Source organism: Chionomys nivalis, chromosome 18 (assembly GCF_950005125.1).
Source record: "Chionomys nivalis chromosome 18, mChiNiv1.1, whole genome shotgun sequence".
In the NCBI taxonomy this organism is placed as follows: domain Eukaryota; kingdom Metazoa; phylum Chordata; class Mammalia; order Rodentia; family Cricetidae; genus Chionomys; species Chionomys nivalis.
In genome coordinates this window covers 29671563-29698235 of record NC_080103.1, presented here as the reverse complement: position 1 = coordinate 29698235, position 26673 = coordinate 29671563, and the positions used below count along the sequence as shown (strand labels likewise).

General features: G+C 39.3%; 1 protein-coding gene across 1 annotated transcript in view; it reads right to left on the bottom strand.

Annotated features, from left to right (window-relative positions):
• Positions 1-26673, bottom strand: part of Plppr5 (phospholipid phosphatase related 5) — a 102501-nt gene that overhangs the window by 25956 nt on the left and 49872 nt on the right. The window lies entirely within an intron of this gene.

The window sequence follows — 26673 nt, the reverse complement described above, 5'->3', positions numbered from 1 at the left end:
TTAGATCCATACATGTCTCTCTTAGGGTCCTCTTTGTTTTCTAGGTTCTCTGAGATTGTGATTTGTAGGTTGTCCATTTTTACTAATGACTTTTTAAAAAATTATGTGTGTGTGTCCACATGATTGCCAATGTGTCCAGATTGAAAAGAGCCCCTGGACCTGGAATTACAAGAAGTTGTAAACTGTGAGATATGGGTGCTGAGAAGTAACTCAATTCCTCTGCAAGAGCAGTGTGTTCTTCACTGCTAAACCATCTCGTCATTCCTATAAGAACCAGTTCTTATGCCGTATCATCAGTCATCTGGAATATAAGCACAGCCATTCCAAGTGTTCTCCTGCCCTCTACCCCACAAACATTTTCACACTTTTGTTTCACCTGAACTTACACATTAGATAATTCATAATACTACTGTTACAAAAGGTAAATTGATGATGTATTGGTGTTTTCATTTGTATGTTTTGTATGGATAGGATTTATCCTTGGTCAAATCAAAATTAAATATAGCTAGAAAAATTAAATGGAGATTTCTAGCAAATTGATGTGACTATGAAGATGATAGTCCAGACAATGAAGAGCCAAGGCTAGCTTTTATATTGTCATCTGCAAACATGAGATAAATGCCAATCAAGATGTCAACTGACGGTGCAGAAGGAAATATATCCAGGTTGTGAGCCATCATGCCTAGGAATAATTTGGTTCTTCTCCCAATATCACTTATTCTATTGATTCCTTGCTCATACTTAAATCACAAATTATTCTATTAGCAAACCTGTTGACTTCAAGTGTATAGTGACAGTACTCACGTCAACAATATGGAAAGTGTGAAAGAGGCAGGTTGGAAAGTACACCTAGGTGGTATGGTGTTAATATCAGTAAATATATTGTACTGATAACACACTCAGGAAAATACTTATAGAATATATAATCTATATATTACATTCTATAATGTTAATTGTTATCTTGAATTAGAGAGAAATATATTTGCTTATGAGTGTAGACTAAAAGAGCTATATCTAAGCTTTTAGTTCATGATGACCATTTTAGAATGCTATGAAATCCAGTAATTATCTTTTTTTCTTAAGACTTTATCTCATTAAATTTTTAAAATCCTATAAAGTGGATACCATTATTAACTTCATTATATAAATTTAAAAAGTGGATCAATATCAAGCTTATTGTAGACCATACAATTTTATTTGGGGGTGGCACCATTGGCAAAGAAGAAATGGAACTTTTTTTTTTTTTTTTTGGTTTTTCAGGAAATGGTTTTTCTGTAGCTTTGAAGCCTGTCTTGGAACTAGTTTGTAGACCAGGCTGGCCTCGAACTCATAGAGATCTGCCTGCCTCTGCCTCCCAAATACTGGACTTAAAGGCGTGTGCCACCGCCATCCGGCGAAGAAATGGAACCTTAAACAAAGAACTTTAGGCACTTCCTGATCATCATAAGGGCTTTAGCAGGTCTTCCTTGCATTTTTTTTTCCTCCTCTGAGTTCCTCTGGGGAGAAAATGGCCAAAAGACTTACACAAAGTTTCAGAAAATGCAAGAAAGCTGGATGCAAACAAGAAAGAATGATGCCATGATAGCATTCTAAGAGTAACAAAATAGCCTGCTCCATCATTAGGGATGGAAAATATGAAGTACAAAATCCCTACAGAATCTCTATGGATTTGATAAATACTTGCCATCATCCCCAAGGGACAATTCAGTTACCACTTAACTCTTTACTTGGTCAGTTCAGTTGGTCCAGATAAATTATTGACTTAGGCTAGAGATGTTTCAAGTTTAGTGACGACTCTTTCCTGAATTACCTACAAGAAGCCTTAAACAGTTTGTCCAGTATGCAAACTAATGAAAACATACTTCTATTAGCAAGAATTCAAGCTTGTTTTTTTTTTCTTCTATTACACCCATGGCTAATGTCCAAACCTTGAATGGAGTATGAAAGGCCACAAGATTGTAGAGCTATGAGAATTACAAAAGTTAGCAAGAATATTATAAGCCATAAATATAGCATTAAGGTTGATCATAGCAATGATTTATAAAGTATACATGTTCTTGAAGTATAATCACCACAAATATAATGAAAGACAAACTAGAGAATTTTTTATTTGAACTTGGCAACTCTCTAGTACTTTATGACAAGAGCCTTTTACACAGTCTATTTGTTTTATCCTTGCAGAAAGTCTATTAAAGCTAATCTGCAGAAGGGGAAATAATAGCATGATGATCTACCAAGGAAGCTAGATATAGGACGGTAATTGATTACTTATGCTTTCTTGGTTTCTAATTCACTTATGAAATCATCTAGGTTAACCAGATGTCAAAATGTAGCTAAAATAAACACAAACAGGAGGTGGGGGTGAATTTGAGCAGAATTTTGTTCCCTCTATCCTTAAGGATTTGTGGATGCTAACAAGCTTACAGACAACTCATTTAGCTGTGTTATCCATCCTTATTTACCCATTCCATGCAAGATGATGCAGTAGGCCAAAACTTATCATTTGATTCCTGCTAAGATCCTACTATACATTATCTCATGTTACTCTTTGCTTATTTAAATACATGCAATACTTAATACATATACTGAAGGGCTTTGATAACTGGTTCACTTTTACTAAAGGGTAATTACAAGGTCTTATTATTCTGTAACGTGGGTTGTCTCACTTGTTATAGTAAACACCAATCATTTAGTCATTACAAAATATAATACTTGGAAAAGAACCCTATTATAGCCAACATAGTTAATTTTAAGCACCTACTATGTACCAAAGGCTGTATTTAATTTCTCCAATGAGGAAATATCCAAAGTTTGATCCTGAAGGATGTGCATGGTTGTCCATGCCAACAGAAACTGAACTAGCCTAGACGTAGGAGATAACCCCGGTAACCCAGCCATGTGCTCTCAAAGTATCTTGCTCATCTTCTTGAAACTCTTGCTATGTGGCCTGGTTCTTATTTGTTTTATTTGTTCCTTTCACTATAGGGGAGACATAGGAATGAAGTCTTGTCTTTCACTGTAAACTCTGTGCTGAGCACTTGGCCTGACTTTCAGAGAACTGTTAAGAAAAAGAGACTTAATAAAGAGAAGATTGAGTGAGGGATAGCTACGAGGGAGAGCACAGAGTATTTGTGACATTTGTCACTTTGTAGAACAATGTATATACTGCCATGCATCTACCTTTTATAATATTCTGTTAGAATAAAACCTTTCTCCATTCACTGCTCTATCTGAAATGTTTAGAAGCTTTTTCACATAATAGGCATTCAAAACTTACCGCATGATGGAAGCATGAAAGGCATCGTTCGGCAAAGGTGGAATTTTGAACTTGTATTACCTGAAATCGCTACATGAAATTATCTTGAATATATATGTGTTTACTAACTTACTGTCTCTCTTTTTTATTGTCATGTATTTCTAGGAGCAAAATCTGCAATGGGTGACTACTAATTGTGATAAGAAGACTATGAGCCGCAAACAGACATCTATGAATCTTCAGTTCCCTGTTACTTCTTGTGACTATGGTTCCCACTCACATGAGACTTCTGTGAAGCCATGGGTAGAAGGAGCACAGATACACTCTGATAAGGCTAGGAAATGTGAAGGATTAATTTGCCACAAGAAAGTCCTCAAGCTTGGGCCAGCAGATGATAAGTTCGCTTTAGCCCAGTGATACCCATATTTGACTTCTGAGCTAATACATTTGCATTGTTCCAACTCACTGCATTTGTGGTGTTTCCTATGTTCAATAGAAAATAGTTATACTCAAGCAGTGTCTCTTTAATGTATTAATTAATACTAAGATTTGTAGCAACGTTCCATGGAGTGAAGTAAGTATGTTGTAGTGATCAAAACATCCACATTGGAACCAGAAAAAAAAAATGTGTTGGAATTCCAACTCTCTCACTTGCCTGATGCACTCAGTCACGATGATCCTGGACTCGAAACATATAAAACTGTACATCACAAACCCTTTCTTCTATAAGCTGCCTTTGCTCTGGTGTCTTATCACAGAGACAGAAAAGTAATGAGACACAAGTTTAAGCATGTCTACTTACCAAACACAAATGAAAATAAAGATATTGCCCCCACGTGTGATAAGGATTTATTACAATAACATGGTTAAAGTGCATAGCAGAGTACTTTGTCTGTAGTAAAGCCTAAATAACTGTAGCAGTTAAGTTGGGAGCAAGAACAGGAAACATCATACAATCAGGACCACAATTTTGAAGCAGTGTTTGCTGAATGGTGATCATTAGACTTAAGACAGCATTATGGCCAAGTACTCAGGGAATTCCTGTTTTCATGATTCTTTCATATTATTTTTATACTGTTCTTTTTTCCCCCCTTCCTTTTGGACCCTGAAGGAACACTCCACTTGTTCTCTTGTAAATGATTATCATTTTCTCATCCCTTGACTTCCTCTTTGCAATTGATGAAATAGCCTCAATTTCCTCCACCAAGGTAGGAACAACTCTGTGTCCAGATTCCAGAGAAGCCTGGACATTTCAACATTCTGTACATCTGCAAGTCATTTCCCAATAATGAAGCACTCAGACTAAGATCACCAGTGAGCCTGTATCCACGGACTGGCAGCCTCATGGTAGAGGAGATAATCTAAAGAGAAACACTTGTATCCCTCCCCTTGGTCATCAGACTACTGAAAAAAAAATAGACTTCAATGAATTTTTAAAAGTCACCAGGGAACTCATAGGACACAAAACAAAAAGCTAGAGTCACAGCTCTGGCAATAGGAAAAATTTGCCTCTCCGGGAGAGATTTCACACAGTTCTGACAGTTTGCCTCACTCAAATGATTCTATGTATTAGTTACTTTTCTATTGTTGTAATAAAACGCCATGGCCAAGGTAAGTTATAGAAGGACTTGGCTTATGGTTGCAGAAGGATAGGAGCCTGTCATGATGGGGAAGGTTGGCAGCCATGGAGACAGAAACTTGATACCCACAGCTCACGTCTTGAACCCCACCAATACAGAAGAGAAGGAACTCTAGAAATAACAAGAGTCCTTCATCTCTCAAAGCCACCTTCAGAGACACACCCTCCAACAAGGCCACATTTCCTAGACCTCCCGAGTGGGACCATCAGCTGCAGATCAAGTGTTCAAATCCCTGAAACCATGAAACACATCTCATCATTTAAGCATCATAGCATATGCTTTTCCTTCCTCCTCCACAAAATTTTACATACGGCTACAGAAAGGAAACAAATGATGAATCTTTTCCTCCCTGGGTTAAGCAAACTGTAAAATAAAAACACTTTTATTTTACAATTTCTGGTTCCTAATCATTTAAGATATGAGAAAATCGTGCAGCAAGTTTACCCTGTTAATGCAGCTACTCACGGGCCAACCCGAGGAGCAGTGTGGCTCTTCTAGATGGCAAGCTATCAACCCAACTCATTGGTCTACATTTGTTAATCAGGTCAGTGGTGGAATATCTTTAAATGCCTTAAGTTTTGAGAGCTCTGGTTAATATAATCTAATAAAATACTGAGATTTTTTTTTTCATATTCACCTAACATTACTGCTTATATTAGTTTGCCTGTGGTCAACTGAGTATCCCATAACTTCTTTACAGAGACTGAAGCCCATCCAAATTCTTTTTATTCTGCACATGGATTTTTTTCAAAGCAACACTCAATCTTGTACAACCACCTTGAACTTTCATTTTGACATTTATCATATCCGACCTGCCCTATTCTTGAGTTAGATTATGGAAGTCCCTCAGATGGTAAACATCCACAATGGAATGCTGTTTACAAAATGGCACAACAACTTTGATGTAAACAAGCTCAGGTGTTCATTCAAGCTCATGGTCAAGTCCTGGGATTCTTATTATTGTTATCATTTTACTTTATGTTCTTATCTGCCTTGATAAATTTGTCCAAGTAGTAGTCTAAAGGCATCTGAGAATATCTGTAGAATGAGTAGGATGGGAATATTATAATGGTGGCAAACCAAGGGTTTTACAAGACAGATTTGTATTCCAGGAATTCAGGCCCTTGGGGCTGTGATGGAGGAGAGGGTAATGATACAAGAAACAGTGATTGGATAAAGTGTTGGAACTCAGAAGATGAGTCCCAAGTCAGTGTAGACAGAGACTGCTTGCTCATTTCCCAGCTGCCCAGACATGAAATAACCATACAGAAATTATATTAATTAAAACACTGCTTGGCCTATTAGCTCAGGCTTCTCATTAACTAACTCTTACATCTTAAATTAACCCATTGCTATTATTGTATATTTTACATGATTCCTGTGGTTTACCGGTAAGGTTCTGGGGCAGGTGTCTTTCTCCTTCAACAGTTACATGGCATCTCCCCTATTCCACCTTCTTTCACCTCTATTTCTGCTGGGAATTCCCACCTTGTCCTATTCTATGCTGCCATAGGTCCAAAGCAGATTCTTTATTAACTAGTGGTAATAAAACATATTTATAGCATATAGAGGGGAATCCCACATCAAGTCAGAGATTTTTTTTGCCATATTGTTGGAAAGTAAAGATATTAGGAGCCCTAAGAAACAAAGTCCCTTTTTATTCTGCCCTCCTGTGTCTCATCCCCCTTTTTTCACCTGAAAGAAACCACAGAAATCAAAATTCCTATTTTGCAAGATGGAGCACAAGAGCTAGAAAGAGGAGTCCTACCTCCTGCACTGGGCTTCACTTGGTCCATCTAAACTCACAAACAATGAGTATCTTTCCATCTTCAACACTTCTTCTTCTAGCCCATGTTCCTAATCTTAGCAACCCATCCTCTATTGCTATGCTATTTCCTGTGAGCGTGTTTTCTAATCATGCATGTCCTTATAAATAGAAAATGTTTCCTGGTGGTGGAAAGAGAAAATATTCTATGAAGTCATGACCCTGTCTTTGAATGGCGGAGGGAACACATATCATTCAGACTACGTTGAAAAATAAAGAGTACCCCCCCCTCCATAACCTATATCCTTACCTACCTCTGGTTCCAGTGGCAACTATCTTATCAGTTACGAAGCTTCTTATAGCAGGGGCCCAGTTCAATCCAGAAATAAAGTATAAATCCCTCTATTTTCTCTTATCCAAGGATAACTTTCCTCTGGGATGTGGTCTAATTTAAAGGTACTCATATACATAAGCAAATGCACAAGATAGTCATTCAGGTTTTTTTCCTGCTCTGCTTCTTCAGAACCCCAGCCCTTACCCGAAGTGAGCAGTTCCTTCTCTCCCAAGTACTAACTATCCTCTGCACTCTCTCTCCTACTGGCTTAAGCAAAACCCTCAGATTTCCTAATTTTGCTTCAGATATTCCCATATTAGATTTGAGACATAGAAATTCTTATTCTCTGGGAAAATCCTGCCTAATTCAGTTATGAACTAAGCATAAGTTTTTTTTTTCTCTGATTTACACTGAATTCTCTTTTAAGGACTGCCCTTCACTAAATCCAATAAGGAACCTGTAGATACTTCAGCTAATGACTTCTTCAGCTGTGACTGGTGGAACTACAGAACCAAATCTTTTCTTCTACTTGATTTTAATTAAATTAAGTTTAATTGAATTAAACTGATCCCAAAACTATTGCTTGATTAGACTATCGGGCTATTTTTAGGTATGCTCAGAACTAATTGGGTATGGAAGCTTGCATTTTACACTCTGGAGTCTATGAAATCTAAATGTGGATCAAATATTTCAGATGAAGACTAGGTATCTGAATTAAGATGTTAAATTTGTGCTGGATTTAGAAAACTAAAAGAAGGAATAAAAGGCACATCTAATTTAATTTTTATTGATACATGTTGAATGATGATATTTTAGATATACTGGCAAATGTTTTCAAAATATCACAACTTTGCTTCTTTAAATGTGACTACTAGAAAATTGAAAAGACATAGTTCACTTTATGTTTTATGTGTGCGTGTGGTAGTGTTTGTGTTTATATGTGTTTATGTAGTATATGCACACATGGGAGTGTACATCAGGTGTCTTCCTCAGCCTTTCTCCACCACAGGTTTTTTAGACATAGCTAACCCTGGAACTCACCTATTAGTCTAGGTTGGCTGGTCAGCCAGCCTCAGGCATCCTCCAACCTTCACATCCCGGCACCGGAATTACAGATGTATGGATTTTTTGCCTAGGTGCCAAGACTTGAACTCTGGTCCTGATGCTGTGCAACAAGCACTCAAGTATCAACTGAAACATCTTCTCAACCCCTCACATTATGCTTCTATTAGACAGGGCTGATCTGTCAAAAACACCATAATTTAAGGTAAAAGGGAAAAAAAGAGCTTTGAATTCTCCTAGATTACATCCATTCATCATTTACTGTTACTGTATTTTTTATTTATTTATTTATTGCACTGGTTGGCACTAGCTGCATACTAAATCTGAAGTCACTCTTCACACCCCCTTTGTTTTGCCTATGTAACTTGTACAATATTAATATGTGAACTTTTCAAATAATACACACTCCGCTAAATGATACTGTGGGATTATTTAAATACTCCAACAAACATACACACCCTGCTTTCTCACAGGCCAACTATCATTAACAGTTTCTAAAACTTTTACTTCATTAAAGTTAATGAACTATTTTATATTTTATGAGTTTAATAAGCTAGATAAAGTCCATCTGCCACTGATTAGCTTTTTAACCTTAGACAAATTATTAACCTTCTCTGAGCTTTGCTATATAAATGATAAGTGAAAATAGCAATGCCATTTATAGGACTTAGTAGTGACCACATAAGTAAGGTTTCTATTATTATCATGAGCAAATGAAAACTCTTATTTACTTAGAGACTAGAATGAAGGACTAAAATGATATATTTATGCTAAAGTTCCATAGGATAAATAATAAATTTAATGATCTGATGGGCAGGTAAGATGGCTCAGTAATAAAGGCATTTGCAAACAAGCTTGACGACCTGAATTTGACCCCTGGAACCCACATGATAGAAGGAGAGAACTTCCACTTGTAGTTCATGGCACATAAGTTTGTGCTCACATACAAAATAAATAAATACATGTAATTAATAAATGCCCAATTTACAGGCATAGGGGGCCAAGGCTTTTATAATATTTGAGAAATCAAATGTTAGCATGCTTTATTCATTAATAACCTCAAATGGACATCTAATAAAGATTACATCATCTCAAAGACAGGATTTATCCTGCCTTTGATGTCCTTGAATGGGCAACATTAGAGAGCCTCAAATGTGAAGTAAGTAACAAGCACCTCAGTGTTCGGGACCAGCTGGTACATGCAGTTTCAATTAGAATATGCTCAGTAACTCAGCTGCCCCCAGCACAATAGGTGATTGATGGCCTCGCTGGAAACAACGGCCCCTTTGTCACGGCCTTAGCCACCTTATCCCTGAAGTGCGGCAATGGCTGATTTCACGTGGAGACTATTTCTCCCTTGTGTGACCCCCAATAAATGTACTGCACACAGCCCTTCATCCATCAGATGGAACCACAGAAACACTTTGAAAATACTACTGTCCTCTCTGAAATCAATATCACGTATGCTCCTCTTGTACACTCTTGTTTTCCATGCACTGCACAGTAAGCAAGGTAAATTTTGCATAAATACAGCCTGCTCTCTTGTTTATGTTCCTTATAGAGGAAGGAAACAAGACTTTTGAAGGGTTACCAGCAAACAAAATATGTTTGACAGCTGTGGTTTCAATGGCTGTGTCATCTCCAAGATTTAGAAGTATCTCAGTCGGAAGTAAGGAACTAAACTGGCATGCAAATGGGCAATTTGAACGTTTTAAATCCTACAGAGAAATGCACAGTAGAGTGCTAGGATAATCTGACCGATTTATTTTGGCTTAGCTTACAGGCAAATGAAGAAAGCAGAATCCCTATAAAGCTGTTAAAGATGTCTATAAAATTTAAGTTGAATGCTAAAGACAAAGCTAGCAAATGTATATTTCAAGTGTCTCTAACCTACCCTTAAGGTTTTGCTCACAGTTATACCTTTAGGAGCTTGTAATGTTAAGGAAAGAAACTATAATTATTCACAATATGAAATTCTATTTATATGATATTTTTGATGTATATATGTATGTAGTATATGTGAAAATGCTTGGGGATATTTTTGTGTGCATGTGTACATGTGCATATATACATGTAGAGGCCTATGGTCAAAATTCAATGGCTTCCCTGATCACTCTCCACTCCAATTTCTTTTGTGGGGCAAGGGCTTCGAGATAGGGTTTCCAGACAGGGTTTTTTTTTTGTGTGTGTGTGTGTGTGTTTGTGTAGCTTTTGTGCCTGTTCTGGAACTAGCTCTTGTAAATCAGGCTGGCCTCGAACTCACAGAGATCCACCTGCTTCTGCCTCCTGAGCCCTGGGATTAAAGGCGTGTGCCACCACCACCTGGCTCCACTCTGTTTTTGAGACATGGTATCTCACTGAATCTGCTGCTCACTGATTGAACAGAGTGTCTTTCCAATTAACTCTAGGGATCTGCTCGTGTCTGCTTAAGCTTGTGTGGCTTACATTTCCCCCACTGGATCTCTTCTGTGGCTCCCAGTATATGTGACCTATGAAAGAACTAAAATACATAATATTTATATAACCTATATAATCAGAAAAGTATACTTACAAGCAGGTTTTAAATTTTGAGATATTGTTCTAAATTATATAATGATAGGGAAAGACATAAATGATAACTTGAAAAGACAAGCATTATATTGTAATAAAAAATGTATATCATGAAGCACAAGTGTGCAGACACTGTCAGTGTGAATGTTGGTGCACAAATGGTATCTAGGCTTGCAATCAGCCACAAAATACCAATTCCATGCTCATTTTAAATGTCACGATCAATGTTCCAGGGCGCCATTTCAAAGGATGTCTTAAAATTTGAGAGTGGGTTTGTTTCTAACCTAACTCATAATCTCACTGGGGACTAAGCCAGGAGGAAAGTACGATCTTGAATACTGGTTGTCAACTTGATAGGATAGCATGATGGATAGCATTGCTCCATGGGATGAGGTCCTGGACTGAGCGGACGAGAAAAGCCAGGCACACACCAGCACTCATACCTCTTGGCTGCCAGGCTGTGGATGCCACAGGAGCCACCTCGTGTTCCAGATACCATGTGTGTCTTGCCAGGAGGCCTGTACCCTCAAATGCTGAGCCAAAATAAACCCCACCTTTTTGCTTTGAGTCATCTTTGACAGATCTTTGGTCACAGCAAAAAGAAAACAAAGACAAAGATTTTCTTCTTCTTTTTATTTAAATTTAGAGTCTCAAGACAGGCCTTCCATTCCCTCTTTCATGACATAATTATTTTTCCCTAGACCCACAACCCCTACAATGTCCTGACCTGTTTTCCAGCTCACTTCGCTCTCAGGAAGGAAGGTGGGGAGGGTGATCTCCTTCAACTGCTTCTTCCTACTCACCAGCCCCCACCTCAGACATTAAAAAGCTCTAGATTACCAAAGAGGTCCAAAGACACTTCTGGGTCCTTGCACATCACATCATATCCCCAGCCAAGTCCTAGATATTGGGGGCAAAGGATCATCCTGTCCTCCTCGTTGTACTGACCTGAATTTTGTTCCTAATTCTTATGAGTTATTCTTTTATACTGTGATGCTGTATCTCATCCTTTCTGCCATCTTAGAAGGGGACAAGCATCCTTTCTCTTTGTCTCTGTGCTCAGCATGGTGCTTGGCTTAGTAACGAGTTAATCATGAAAATCATTTTAAACAGCTGAAGATGGATTAGGCTCCTAACTGCCTTAGATGCATGCTATCCAATAATGCAAATAATCCCTTGTAGTTGGTACCTAGCAGAGAGGCAGGAACACAGAAAGGTTAAGTCACTCATCCAGGGACTTAAGGGTAGTGAGGGATGGAGCACATGCTGAAATTCAGGCTGTTTAGTGACAAAGAAGTCCTGCTATAAAGAAATGAGTGCAGAAATCAGGGGAGGGGGCTAGCTCTCCTTCAGTCTTACTAATGGTGTAAGGCTTGAGGAATCTTCAAGTGGGAGGAGGAACAGCCCTAAGAAGAAATTGGAGGTGCTGAAAATAGCTCAAGGTGAAGGACCAAAGGCTTAATGGGTGGAGCCTGTGACTGAGTTCAGAAGGGAAGGGCAGGAAATGAGTCCAGAAGGCTAAAGTGTCCGGTTACAGCAGGTTCTGTGTGTTAAGTCAAGGAGTTTAGATTTTCATTAGAAAGAAAATGAGAAACTACCAAAGGGGCGTGAAAAATGACAAGAGTCCATTCAATTTAATAAATTAGTAGGCTTAATTGGCAAATAATGTGTCTACATTTATGGGGTAGGATATGATATTTTGATGTATGCATACATTATAGAAAAATTCAAGGTTAATAATCATCTCAATCACTTCATTCATTCATCTTACTGGGTGTGTACATGCATGTGGCTAAGGTTTGCCAGGAACAAAGTGCTCCACCACTGATCTGTAGTCCCCAGTCCCTTTTCTGTTTTTCATTTTAATATAGAGTCTCACTAATCTGCCTTGGATGCCTTTGAACTTACTCTGTAGCTCACCGGAGGTAGGAACTTGTGTTCTTCCCAATGGCTCCCACCCCCAACTGAGCAGCTGGAGTCACAGGACTATGCTACAGGGCCTGTAGAGAACTTGAAATTTGAAAATACCACTTTGGCTGGAGAGGTTTCAGTTGAATGAATGTCCATCCCCTGGTTGTGATTATAAATAGAACAAATACTTAGGAGCTTGTACTGATGAGTTTGTTTTTATGTTTAAATAGGATGTGTGCTTTGTGTGTGCCCATAAATGTGACCCAGGTGAAGATCATAAGTGAACAACGAGGTGGGGTGAGCACCACTTCTCCTATTTCTGTTCTAGAACAAGCTCTGTAGAGTGAAGCCAATGGGCATACTAGTCCAGAACTCTCTATCCCATCCGGATAGACAATTGTGTTCAGTTGTACCAAGAATTAAAACATTTGTGTCCCCATCCATGCATGCCATTGTGATCTTAAAGTAGCTACTAAGAATAAAAATACGTAATGGATGGGTGAAATCATCATTTGAACACTGAGCTGGGTGCAACAAATTGTCATCTCATGGTAACAATTTCTAACAACTGAGTTAAAGCAGCAGACTGTTCCTCTGGGACAGGGAGATGCTTATTTTGTCCTTTACTGTAGTGTCAGCCCTTTGCACAAGGTTAGGAACACAGGACGCATGGAAGAACACTGATATTCAATAAATACTTGAAAATGCTATTGATGAAAAAATTTGTATCTGGGCTGAGTTTTTATAAGACGAAAAGAAATGTAGACAGAATTAATGAATTCCATCCTTCCTGCTTGCTGTCAACCCCTCCGTCACTCCTCTATTCCCTCCCTCCCTCCTTCCATCTCTCCCCTTGCCCTCCCTTCTTTTTTCCTTTCTTGTCCTCCTCCTCCTCTTTGTATACCCTTCCTTCCCCTAATCCCCTGCTCCCTTGTCCCTTCCAATGGGGCATTCCTCTGTTCTAGACAATGAGCCTGAGCTAGGCATATGAAGATGGCAAAGCCTGTTTTGCTGACCCAAAGAAGCTATTAGTGTAAGAGAAAAAAAAGACAGGTACAAAAGCAGATTCATTACTAGGCAGATGCAGTGGTCAGCAGACAGTGTGAGCTAGATAACAAGACCCTGTCTCTAAATCAAACAAAACTTTTTTTTTAAAAAAAAAAAAAAAGAAATTCATCACTAAGACTAATTGAAGCATATGCCTTGGAGCCTAAATGACAGAAATGATTTGCAGAAAATAGAAGTCACAAAGATCGATAGACTTTTCTAGGCCCTAAAGCTTAAATATAATACATGTCCTTACTGGGGGGGGGGGGAGAAGGTGTAGGAGACAAGGAGGGGGAGAGGCTCCCAGGAGCAGCTACCAATTCAGAGGAGGGAAAGCTAAGCAAACCATCTCCTGTGGGTTCTCTTAACAAGAAGTTGAAAGACGAGGCCACAGGAGAAGTCGGGAAGGATTTCAGGCAGAGGAAATACCTTTGTAGAAAGAGTCCTAAAGAGACAGTTACAAATTCATTTACCTTAAGGGCAAGTCAGGTAATATAAATGAGCCCAGCAGTTCAAACCCAGAAGCAGTCAACAGCAAAATCACAGAGCTCTCTGCCAAGGGGCTCCAGCACCATGCTGAGGAAATAGCCAGTGCTGACCAGGCCAAGAAGACCAGCCCCTCCTTGTGGACGAAGTTGTCCTTAGTTCTCACCAGTCAACATCAACACATATGAGGGAAAAGACATCAAGGTTTCCATGTCACACACATCTCAAGAGTAAGTTGACATAAGAGTTTTGATACAAGATATTATCGATTTTCAAACTGTCTTAATAAGTACAATTTTTTTTTTGAGGCAGGGTTTCTCTGTAGCTTTGGTGCCTGTCCCGGAACTAGCTCTTGTAGAGCAGGCTGGCCTCAAACTCCCAGAGATCCACCTGCCTCTGCCTCCCGAGTGCTGGGATTAAAGGCGTGTGCCACCACCGCCTGGCAATAAGTACAATTTTAAAACATGTTGTCTACTAGATAAATCTGCTAGTTTGACTTGGCATGCACTATTCATTCATCTCCTGCTGAGCAAGAGCAAGGGAAACTCCTAGAAGGGCATAGGATAAGTAATTCCAGATCATTTAATATATTCCGCAATAAATCCAGTCTCTCGGGAGGATGTACGGGTATCTCTTCTATCACCTTCCGTTGTTCCTCTAGCCTTACCTCTGAACTCATTCCCCAGAATCTAAGCTTATATCATGCTGAACTGCTTTCAGTTCACGCCAAGACACCCATGCTGTCTCTTTCTCATGTCACCTCATCTCCTCACCTCTCGTATCAATTGATAGTGTCGCCCCGAATAGACATGATCAAATCATCATCCCTGGAAACTTTAAATAGCACCCCATTTGGACAAAAAGCATCTTTGCCTATGAAATTCAGGAGGATAGTCACCTGGCTTTTGGCTGGCTCTGCATCCTAGAGGAATTCTGTTCGAAAGAAAAGGAATATATAGAAAGAAGGAAAGAAGATGCAGCAACAGCTCCTGTGGGTGTGACTTTGTGGAGACAGGGTGAGAATTAGGCTAAAAAAGTATTTACCAGTTATTCTATTGGTAGCATTGGGTGTCCACCCCCAACTGCCATCTGCCCCTGGTGCTGATCTCCCTCAGATCAAAGACAGAGTCTCTCGTCTCCGATGTCTCTGATCTCCTACATGCTCACCTGCTGTTTTTTTAATTGACTAATAAATAAATGTTTCAATAGTCTTTTCCAGTATTTGAAAGTTAACTAATTTGTACTTGTGTGGTTTTATTTGTTCAATTTTATTTATTATTACATGTGTGCATGTGCATGTGTGCACATATGTGTGGGTGTGCGTTCATGTACCATGGACAAGTTTCAGAAGTTGTTTCTTTCCTGTGCCATGTGGGTTCTAGGGGATGAATTCATGTCACCAGTGCTGGCAGCAAAGTACTTTTACCTGTTGGGCCATCACACCAGCTCTAGTTAGATGAGCTACTGTATTCTAATATGTGGTATTATCATTGTAAATTGACATAAAAACAGAGTGATACAAAAGTCTATATAGTATGAGGCCTTTTAGAAATGTCTACTCAGACATTAAGATGACAGTGAAAATGATTTAAAATGGCTATCAATGAAGCAGATGCAGAGATCCATAGCTAAGCACTGAATGGAGCTCCCAGAGTCCAGTCAAAGAGACGCATGAGCAAGACTATGATGGGAAACCTGTAGAAACAGCTGACTCGAGCTAGTGGGAGCTCAATGACTCTGGACTGACAGCTGGGGAACCTGCATAGGAATGAACTAGGCCCTCTGAATGTGGGTGAAAGTTGTGTGACTTGGGTGGTATGTGGGGTCACTGGCAGTGGGATCAGAATTTATTCCTAGTGTATGAACTGGGTTTTTGAAGCCCATTTTCTATGGAGGGATACCTTGCTCAGCCTAGATGCAGCGGGGAGGGAGGGCCTTTGTCCTCCCCCAATGTGAGTGACAAGCATCATCGACTCCCTATGGGAGGACCTACAGTCTCTGAGGAGTGGATGAGACAGCAAGAGAAGGTAGGGGGAGTGGGAGGAGGAGAGGGAAGGAAAACTGGGATTGGTATGTAAAATAAAAATAATAAAATTAAAAACAGACAAACAAGCAAAAATGGCAATCAAGATCCGTGTCTTTAAAGAAAAAGATAATGTTTAAGAAACAATCCAAGAATGAATGAGAGACCACCAGATTAATAGGACAGCACTTGATATAATGTGGCTGCTGAAGCAACCAAGCATCAGTCTACCAGCCAACAATAAACAAAAATTAAAGCTTTATTTGGCTCAATTTTGGGATGCCTGTGTAAGCATTAGATCCCTGATTTACTTCCATACTTAAACATTTTTACATTATATAATTTAGGAAATAAAGGATACTTTACAAAAAAACCCACCTGCTTCTAAACCATATTTCAAGATTGATCTGAAATTCATAGAGGGGGGGTCTTAGAGCCTCTGCGTGTGCAAATGGCAGGGCATAACCATGATCGTGTGTCACTTTAGGTCTGGCTACACAGTGACAACCAGGGGCACCATGTCAACACTCACTAAGGACTAGAAGACAATGATGGCAACACTCTAAGCCCAGCCTGAGTGCTTCTGAGCACAGGCCCTAAGTGAGCCCAGGTTGCATAAATGCTGAACGGACCCTGTGTGTGATGAGTTCTATTTCAGAAGGTTACTTGAACTATGGTAAAGATTGAACAGATGGCACCTGGCCCAAGTAGACACTTTGTAGTAATTTTATTAGTAACACAGTCTAGCCATGAGGGAACCTCAACTGAAGCTGCACAAATAGGAGAGACCTTCCATGGAACTGCTCACCTTTACTATTTAATTCTGTCTGTTTTAATTATATTTGTAATAATACTGAAGGTCTAGGCTGAACTACTACAGAGCTTTGTGAAATTAAAGGTGTCCAGTAAGACAAGGGTATGGATAAGGTCAAGTGAAAAGCCCCCACAGTTCTGGTAGAAATAAACCAGCTGAATGGGTGGGTATCATTGTAAGTCAAACCTAACGACAAGGGATATGCAGAGTTAAGAATTCTTACATAAAAGACAAATTTGTGTGTGTGTGTGTGTGTGTGCGTGCACATGTGTGTGTATGTAACATTTTCACGGTCTTTGTTTTTGAGCACTGTGATCTCATGCTCAATCCTGTCTACAAAGCCAGCATCACTAGAGCTTGATAATATGTTATGGCTACATGAGCAACAAAGGATTGTGCTGGGAAGAACCGAAATTTCACTTGGGTAACTGCAGAAATATTTGCCACCCGTAAAAGTGTCCAAGTCAAAGAACCTGGAATTTTATACTGCATGTTCTCTAGGGCATGTCCCTCAGTTTAGTGACTGCGTGGGAGGCACTGGGATGGAGCCACTCAGAGAATATACTTGGAGAGCATGCTTAGTTTAGATTCCCGACTCCAGTATATACTGGCTGTATGACTTGGGGTCAATTATTGATTTCCTCTGAGCCTCAGTTTTCTCATCTTTATTTTAGGAATTATGGGAGCATTCTAGTTTGGTTCGCTGTTACTGTGATGAAATACTGGCCAAAAGAAACTTAGGGAGGAAAAGGTTTATCTCATTTTATAAATTCTAGATCATAATCCATCACTGAGAGATGTCAAGGCAATAGCTCAAGGCAGGAATTTAACCAACAGTGGTTAAATGCTGCTTGTTGACTTGCTAGCCATGGGTTCCTCACTTCTTTATACAGCCTAGGTCCATTTGCCCAAGGATGGTACCATTCATAATGGGCCTGACTGTTCTAGATCAAGTTAGCAAGAGAGTATATTCTTTAAGGACTTGCCCACATGCAAATCTGATGAAGGTAATTTATCAGTTAAAATTCCTTCTTTCCTGGCTTGTCTAGGTTTGTGTGAGGCTGACAAAAACTGTGCCAGAGCCGGGCGGTGGTGGCGCACGCCTTTAATCCCAGCACTTGGGAGGCAGAGGTAGGCGGATCTCTGTGAGTTCGAGACCAGCCTGGTCTACAAGAGCTAGTTCCAGGACAGGCTCCAAAGCCACAGAGAAACCCTGTCTCGAAAAACCAAAAAAAAAAAAAAAAAAAAAAAAAAAAAAAAAACAACTGTGCCAGATAGCATGTATGGGATGGGGCTATAAGGATTAAATAAGAAGCTCCATGTCCATAGCTCTGGCACACATAGTATAAGGGAGTTACTTATTTTTCAGCTGATCATACAAATACGATATATTCTCTTAAGGAAAATTAAAAATCAAAAAGTCTCAAGTATTAATTAGGTCTCTTTAGAGTATAAAATGATAGTTCTGAATTGGCTTCTGTAGAGTCCAAAGTTGAGCTCTAGAGAACCCAGAGAGTCAACCAGTATCAGTGATCAACCAGCCAGTATCTCTAAATTCAACTTGGATTCATCCATGTCCTTAGGCACTCTAGGAACACCTAGGCTGATGTGGACATAAATCCTCCCCCCCAGGCAGGATCTGCAACTGTAAGACTGAAAATGATCTCAGGCAAAGTTAAAGAGATAAAGCTGTTTAGCAAGCAGATGTTGGGGGCTGTGCATCATTGTCAATGTGTATAGCCTCTCCATCTCCTGGCTCTGATAGAATTGGCAGGAAAATGCAAGTGTTTGATTTATTTAAGGACCAGGAGCTATTTATTCAGAACCATTGATCCAGAGCTTCATGCAGGTACGGCCTCTTAAATCATGAGTATTTTCTTTTCTATATTAGCAGACTTTGAGATGATAGATACATTAAAGGACAAAGTCAAAGCATCTATTTAAAACTCAGTGTTCCAAATAATAAGCACTTAATAGATGGTTGCAGTTGTTGGAGCCAATCAACATACTTTCCTATGTTTAGATTAGATTCTTCCCATGATTAGCACTGAGGTAGCTCTGAAATAATGTTCTCCAGCCTTGGAGAATGTATAATTTATGTGAGGTAAGAATATACAAACAGCTACGAAACAAGGCTAATCTTAAACCTGATTAAGTCCTATATTATGCTGGTTTCTGGACATTATAATTTACTCAAGGGAATGCTATGAGAAGGATCCATCTCAAGTGCAGGCAATAAATGTTTGTAAAAACAAAACCTGCCAAATGTATGCCTGGTCTTCATTATTACCTCACCATCCTAAATGTTAGCTGGGTCTTGTAAGCAGCAAGATCAAATTGCCACACCACTATGGAGAAGCCGAGGTAGGTGGACCATTCATGTGTGGTCGGTTTCAATCTTCATTCCTCCCAATCAGGGCAAACAGGGAGATAAACAATCACAGTTGATTCTAAACCCTGACTATGGAATCTGTCACTCTTGACTCTCCCTCTGAGACTTCTCAGTAGAAAGCAGAAACAGTATAAATAATATTAAACCACATTGTGCCATTTTTCAGTCATCTGACTTATACGAGTCTATGAGTATGTAAACGGTTGTTCTCTGCCAGCTTTGTGGTGATTAATTAGGGAGTGATATTAAGTGGAACGTTGCTTTAGGGTGAAATAATTATTGTACTTCTTCCTGAGTTAATATATGTAATTTTCAATTAGTACATTTTATTCTATAATTGTGACTACACACTGTATTGTACCTGGAAGTTAATTCAAAGAATGTTCAGCTATCCATTTATTCGTGGCTTCCAGACTCGGCTATTCAGATCATTCTAGAAAGCAGGTTGGTAAAAAAGTTGGGAATCTTCCAAGTGCTTTACAGCGACATTTAATGTCCCCAGTCCCCAGGATGTTTCATTAAAATGGCAAGTTTGATAGAAGGCAAAGCATTGATGTGTTAACATGACAATCGAAGTTGAAGAGGGACAATTTGTGTACTTCAAATCTTCCAATCTAGGTGACTACTTAGAGTACTCAGTTATAGATAAAACAATGAAAAATTTTGAATGCACAGCATAATATATTCTATTGGATAAGCACAAATTTCAGTTCATATGTGAAATAATATTCTTTCACATTTAAATATATTTGTATTTTCATATAACCATAACATTTCTTCGATTTTTTTATTTAATACTTTGATTTCAAAATATTTTAAATAGACATTTTGTGTGTGACAGGACAATAGACATGAGTGTGTATATGTGTTTCTGCTTGTGTGCCGGAGATCCACATTTCATGGCTTCCTTTATCATTCTCCTTCTCATTTTTTTTGAGGCAGAGTCTCCACCTTGCCAATTCAGCTAGGCTGGCCATCCAGTGAGCTCCAGCGACCCTACTGTCTTTGCTCCCACAGATCTAAGACTGAAGCTGGCACTGTTAATTCCAACCTGGTTGCTGAGAACTGAACTCAGGTCCTCAAGTTTATGCCTGAGTAATTTCCTGAGCCCATTTTTATTTTTATATGTTTTTGATTTTAAAACTAAAAAATAAATAAATGATCAATAATCAATATCATCATCAAACGATTATTATTTAGAGTTTTTATATAGAAAGGATGCTAAACATGACTTGGTTTTTTTATGTCAAATACAGTAGGTATGACACCAAAACCAGAAAGATTAGTTACAATCAAATTAGATAAATTTTCAAAAGGGAGCTTATTATTAACAGATATTATTATTTTCTTCATCATGTTTGAATTAGGAAATTTTTTTCATATATGCCGTCTAGATGGGAAGCAATCAGCTATCACCAAAACAAAAATCATCGGTATATGGCCTTCGCCAGTGCCCTGGTAGATAGGCTGCTGTTTACATTCAGTGATTACAGTGACTAGCATGTAGGAGATACAGACCTGATGGCAGCAGGGCAGGAAGAGACTTTGACTTATGGGTGGCAGTGGTACCGGAATTGTACGGTCACAGCTTCCTTTCTGTGGATTGATTCTTGCTGGCCTCTATCTAGGATTTAGTGCTTCCTACTCATTCCTCGAGCCTCACATTTCAGCTTATCCCTTTACAGCATTTGCCCAACTCAGCCTGCCTCACTCTCAATTGTCTGTAATGAACAATGCGACCAGAATATAAAGGTAAGCTGCATTTTTTTGTCATAGTATAAAGACAATGGAAATATTGTAGGCCAAGAGAATCTGAAAGTAAGTGGATACTAAGAAAAAAAAAAACAAAAGAAGAAAAAAGAAAGAAAAAATTATTACACTTAGCAAATGGTAGAAATCATCACCCAGAACAGAATTCACATGAATTAAGAAACGAGTTCCTAAAAATAAGGGAGGTGCCCTAGTTAGTCCCAGCAGTCAGGACAAAATGCCAAAGATTAGGTGACTTAAACAACAGAAACAGTTTTCACAGTCCAGGAATTTGGAAGTCTACTATCTATGGTCAGGTTCTAGAAATGACAGGCACTGAATTAAAGTACAAAGACACTAAATTAAAGCAGACATTCCACTTGCTGTGAAGATGGTCAGAGTATTGCTACATCGTCTCCGGGTACAGAGAGATAGGAAGGGAGCCTTCTGGTACCTCTTCTTATAAAGGCACTGATTCTATCCGGAAGGCTTATTTTCATAACCTCATCTAATCTTAATCACCTCCAAAGGCTCCATATGAAAATATCGTCATGTTGTTGGTTAGAACAGCAATGTAGGAATCAGAAATAGGAGATAAGAGAGAGGACACAGTTCAACCTATATTGTAGGATTTTTTTAAGCCTTAACTAGAATAAAAATGGCCTTGGATGCATCATATAAGATTGTGAAGGGGCGATAAGGGGCAGCTACAGAAAGTTTCTATGCAAACAGGGATGTACCTAAAACTCATGCTACCCCAGGCACCTAGTGTGATGTAGATGGGTGGGGAAAAGTTATATTAAGAATCTTTATTTAATGAGCACCTAGAACTGCCAAGGGCAGCAATACAAAAGCATGGAATTAAGGCAGTAGGAGCACATAGGGTAAATGGAGAAAGTCTGAATTCCAGAGATAGATCAAAGGTGGAAGTAAGAATTAGTCAGACATCTGGATGTAGGGGTGTGGGAGGAGGGTTGAAAATGACTCAGATTTCAGAGCTGGATGATTGGAAGGGGAAGAATGCCAATCACCAAGTCAGGAGACACAGATGATTAACTCGGAACAGTGGCAGTTGACTCTGGTTTGGGAAATTTTAGCTAGAAGGAAGTGGTGGGACACTTCCTAAATTGATATTTTTAGGAACAGACTAGCCTCAGAAAAGAGATGAGGGCCAATGAAAGACTTTGGGGATTCATTAAAAAAGACATCAAAGTGGGGATGAATTACCCTTGGAAAGGGTCAAGAATCTGTTCTCTGAGGCAGGGAGATGGTTTCCTGACTTCCTGACACTTCAGTAAGGCATTTGGGTGGGAGAGGAAACACATTTGGAGAGCATAGCATTTTTTAATGCCTTAAAATGAGGGAAGTTGAGATGAAAAGATTTTGTGTATTTGAGTGTAAGAAAGGAGCAGCAGGTTTATGGAAAAGAAAGCTGAGGCCAAGCATCTTCCAGAAGGAGCTTTGTTAGGAGAGAGCCCCATGAACATGTAGGGTGCTAAGATCTGGCCTTGAGATGGGAGAGCAAATGGGAGAGACAAGCATCCTATCAGAAACAGCATGACAGGCACCTGAAGGCAAAGAGAGACTGCCTTTTAAAATCTGGAGAGGCATTACCTCCTGAGAGATAGCTCAAGGTCAAAGTGAGACAGACAGACAGACAGACAGATAGACAGACAGAGATGGAGACAGAGAGACCAGGGAAGTAACCAAAGGGAGGAAGGAAAGGAAGAGGTGGAGAGATGATGGACATAACTGTAAGACATCCATGATCTCACTGAATCATGAGGTAGAAGTATAAGTTTGTCTTTCTAGAACTTTCCTTATACATGGACAAGTTATTTCATGAATTTTCCTTATACATAATTTCATTAGTGAAATTAATGAGAAGTTAATTGTGTGATTGTTAGGTTTTTGTTTTGGTAGAAAGGTTATAAAACAACATGTCTCTCTGCACTGTCCACAATCTAACACTGCTAAGTCCCTATGTAGAGGAAGACAACAGTAAACACACTGTATGAAAAGTTCTCTACATGGTAAGCACTTGGTAGTAATAATAATGTTTGTGCCCTAGATTGCTATAGTATTATAGAGGAACGTCTACTTTTTATTTGAAGTCCTTCATTCCTCTTTCAAGATTTTTCCAAAAATGGCATAAACAAATAGCTCACAGCAGACTATGTTCATAAGAACACAACTTTGAAGGTAATAAAACAGCAGTGGTACCAAGAAATTGCCTCCATTCAAACTGTATTTTTAATTCAATTTGATGGCTGAAATTAAAGTGCTGTAAGCTGTCCCTAGATATTAAGCCACTTACATGCAAATATAATTCAGGGAGGAACTCAGGAGATTGAACTTCATGCTGGAAATCTCTTGCTGGGCAATACCTTATAAAGTACCAGGAAGAAAGCTGCACAGGTTGATAGCTTTCCAGTAAATGTAGTTGTGGGACAGAGATTGGAAATCTAATCAGGAGAGCTGAATTCTACAGTGTGACTTGGCCCCACTGTCTGAAATCCTGTAACTATCTTCTCTGGCCAACCATTTTAACACAGTGCAGAGAGAGAGAGCTCAGGTGTCTTCTAGGACCCAGTGTGTAGTTGTGAAATAAGGTCAAGGGTAATCGTGTGAAGTGCTGTTTCTCATCCAAGTCACTTTCTAGCCACATATTGCTATTGACTGCAGTCATGGAGTTTTGTTACAAGTCTTCCTGGCTTATTACTCTCTCCACTGCTTGCATGTCCTAATTCTACCCACTTATCTGAGCCCCACAAGGTCCTGTTTTTTTTTGTTTTCTTTGCTTCTTTGGCCTTGCATTTCATTCTGCTGCTCTTCCCCCGTGTTTCGTTCCAACTGCACAAACCACATCCAACCTCAAGACCCAAGTGCCACTTAGATCTGAGGGATCCACCCTACAGTCTGCCCACAGTGGGCAATGTGGCGCTGTCACTGCCTGACCAGCAGTTGTAATAGATCACTTTATCACATCCCACCTCAAGGGCAGACTTACTTGCTACATATCTTAAGCGCACCTACTGCCTAAGATGCTTCTAAAGAGCCAGGAAAAGACTCTAAATTCTCTTAAAACTAAAAAGAGAGAAAGAAACAGAGACAGAGGCACAGAAAGAAAGGAAATAACTTGATGATTTTTAGGTTCAATAAAACTTTTAGTGCTTCAAGAATATTCTTTTCATCCAGGCAGTGATGATACGTGCCTTTAAGACCAGCACTCAGGAGGCAGAGGCAGGCAGGTCTCTGAGAGTTTTGCTCCAGCCTGGTCTATGGATCGAGTTAAAAAGTTAGGAAAGGATCTTGAAAAACTAAACAAACAAACAAAAAAAAAAAAAACAAAGAATGTCCTTTCATGGCAATACTGTCATAAAATGTTTAAGATTTATAGGGTGAAAGTTTTCGGGGGCCTTGAGTACAAGCCTCAGTACCCCCTAAGGGCTCAGAATAGGATGTCTATGGCAAAGGAAGATCTAAGGGTAAAAAATTAACTCAAGTATGTCACCCCTGCATGCTTTGTTTTTTTTCAGGCAAGAGGAAAAAGTAAAGTGAAAGGGTGTGGAGAAGAAAAAGGGGTGATCTCCATGAGGTTTCTAGTTTTTACAGACAGAGTTGGAAAATTCCATAGGCAAAGACAAAGATAATATGCACATCAAAATCACAATAAGGGCAGGTAGAACCTGATAAAGCCGCACTGCACTCTGGAACAGGGGACAGGACCCAGGAAAGAATCACCATCCAATGGGAAATACCTGACATTCCAAACCATTAAAGAAAGTTACTAAATGGCCCTTAGTCCTGGACTTCAACCATTTTCCTCATCTAATCTCTTTTGTGATAACCAGCTATGGGGATGCACACATCTGTTTGTTAGCAAAGGTGGGACAAGCTACGATCCTACTCAGTGCCTGTCTTGTTTAGATATTTTTATGTTTAGATATTTCTATGCTTAGATATTTCTATGCTTAGATATTTCTATGTGGTCTGTTAGCAAGCAATTTTGTGGGACTGACTCTACGTAAATTTAACAAAGAGTGAATGTTGTCCCTCATGGTGTTGGGGATTGGAAAGGTCATTCCATTACCTGTGCAGGAGAAGTTACATTGCTAAGGTGTTTGGGGGATAAATCCCATTTTGAAGAAAAGAATCATGGCTTCACAAGGTTTTTGCAAAGTTGACAGTGACTTTTCCAAAAGTCAAGTGTTCCTGTAGCTCTGCAAAATGGGTTATTCCATGTGGACATCTATGTCTACACTTTCTGTGGATTATCCTATCAGTCTATCAGCTGTACATTTACTGTATAGTTTTGTGGGCTCCAACAGAAAGTATCCCAAGGAGGCATAGTGCCAAGTGTCCATAAAGGTCACAATACAATCTTCCCCACATTACATTGTCCTGGGCAGGTAGGACCTCCTTTCCTAATGAGAAGATGCAGCTTGTTGCAGTCCCCATACCTAACTTTGTTAACAATGCCTAAGAAAACCCAACATATGGATGCCTATGACATACTTCTTAACTTTTGAAAAGAGTGCAGTGAATACCGTATTCACTGATAATAAGCCCCCATGTTCTAAAATGTCAATGTTCTTTGCTTTCAGCCAGAAATAATTCAGCTGGCAGCACTGGAGAGCTCAGACTGCTCAGAGGTTCTGATACACTGTTGACAATGCAGAGACTTCTGGGATATGAGTAAAAACCAGATACAATTAAAAATCCACATGTTAGTCGCAGAACATCAAACACAGGTCTTATGTCTAGAGGCTACGTAAAACAAAAATATGCAGAAAAATATGTGATACTTACATTATCTTTAATCATTTGCTTAAGGGTTTTATCACCACCCATTTTTGCAATTTTAAGTGTGCAATTTCAAAACAGCATCATTATACTTTATTGTTATGAATAACTGTTTGATGTTTGTGCCCACGGTAATATGAGAGATTGTGTATTAGATAAAAATTTTAAAACACTGAGTTCAAGGAAGAGAGTGGGGAAAGGGAGCCAGTGTGACTAAAAGGGCCCATGCCAGCAAATACAATGGAACACATAGGGTATTCACAGATGGCCTTTGTCCCTTCTCTCACCAAACACAATTAACAGTCAGCTGGAAGCTAACAAGAAAAGTGTCAGTCGACTAATAATGGCAGTGGTGGCATCAGTCATCAAATTCAGGGTATAGCTGTTGAATTGATTGTGAGCCAAGAAATATTTTTTATATATGTCTGAGCAGACACTTAATCAAATTTACTCCTGTGAAATCTGAAGCCCAGGGACCTTATACATTTTAAGATTAAGATACTCTTGTGTGTGGAAGTTTAGAGGACAGCTTAGTGATGGCAGCTGGCTCTCACTGAACAAAGAAGATAGAGTGGGAGCCCACAGTGTTTCTTTAAAACACACTATTTTCCCCTTTAAGCATGATTTCAGATCTGTCTTATGAAACAAATGGTGGGTGTTCTTCCAGTCATGTCTCGGCACCATATGATGTGTAGTTCGCATACATGGAACCCTGTGAGATCACTACAAATACAGCTGTGTAGGAAGCAAGGGAAGCGAGTGCCCATGATTGACCACTAACACTGAAGGCAGAGGAAAAGCAGTAGACTTCCTTCCAGTGATGGAAGAAACATTGTTA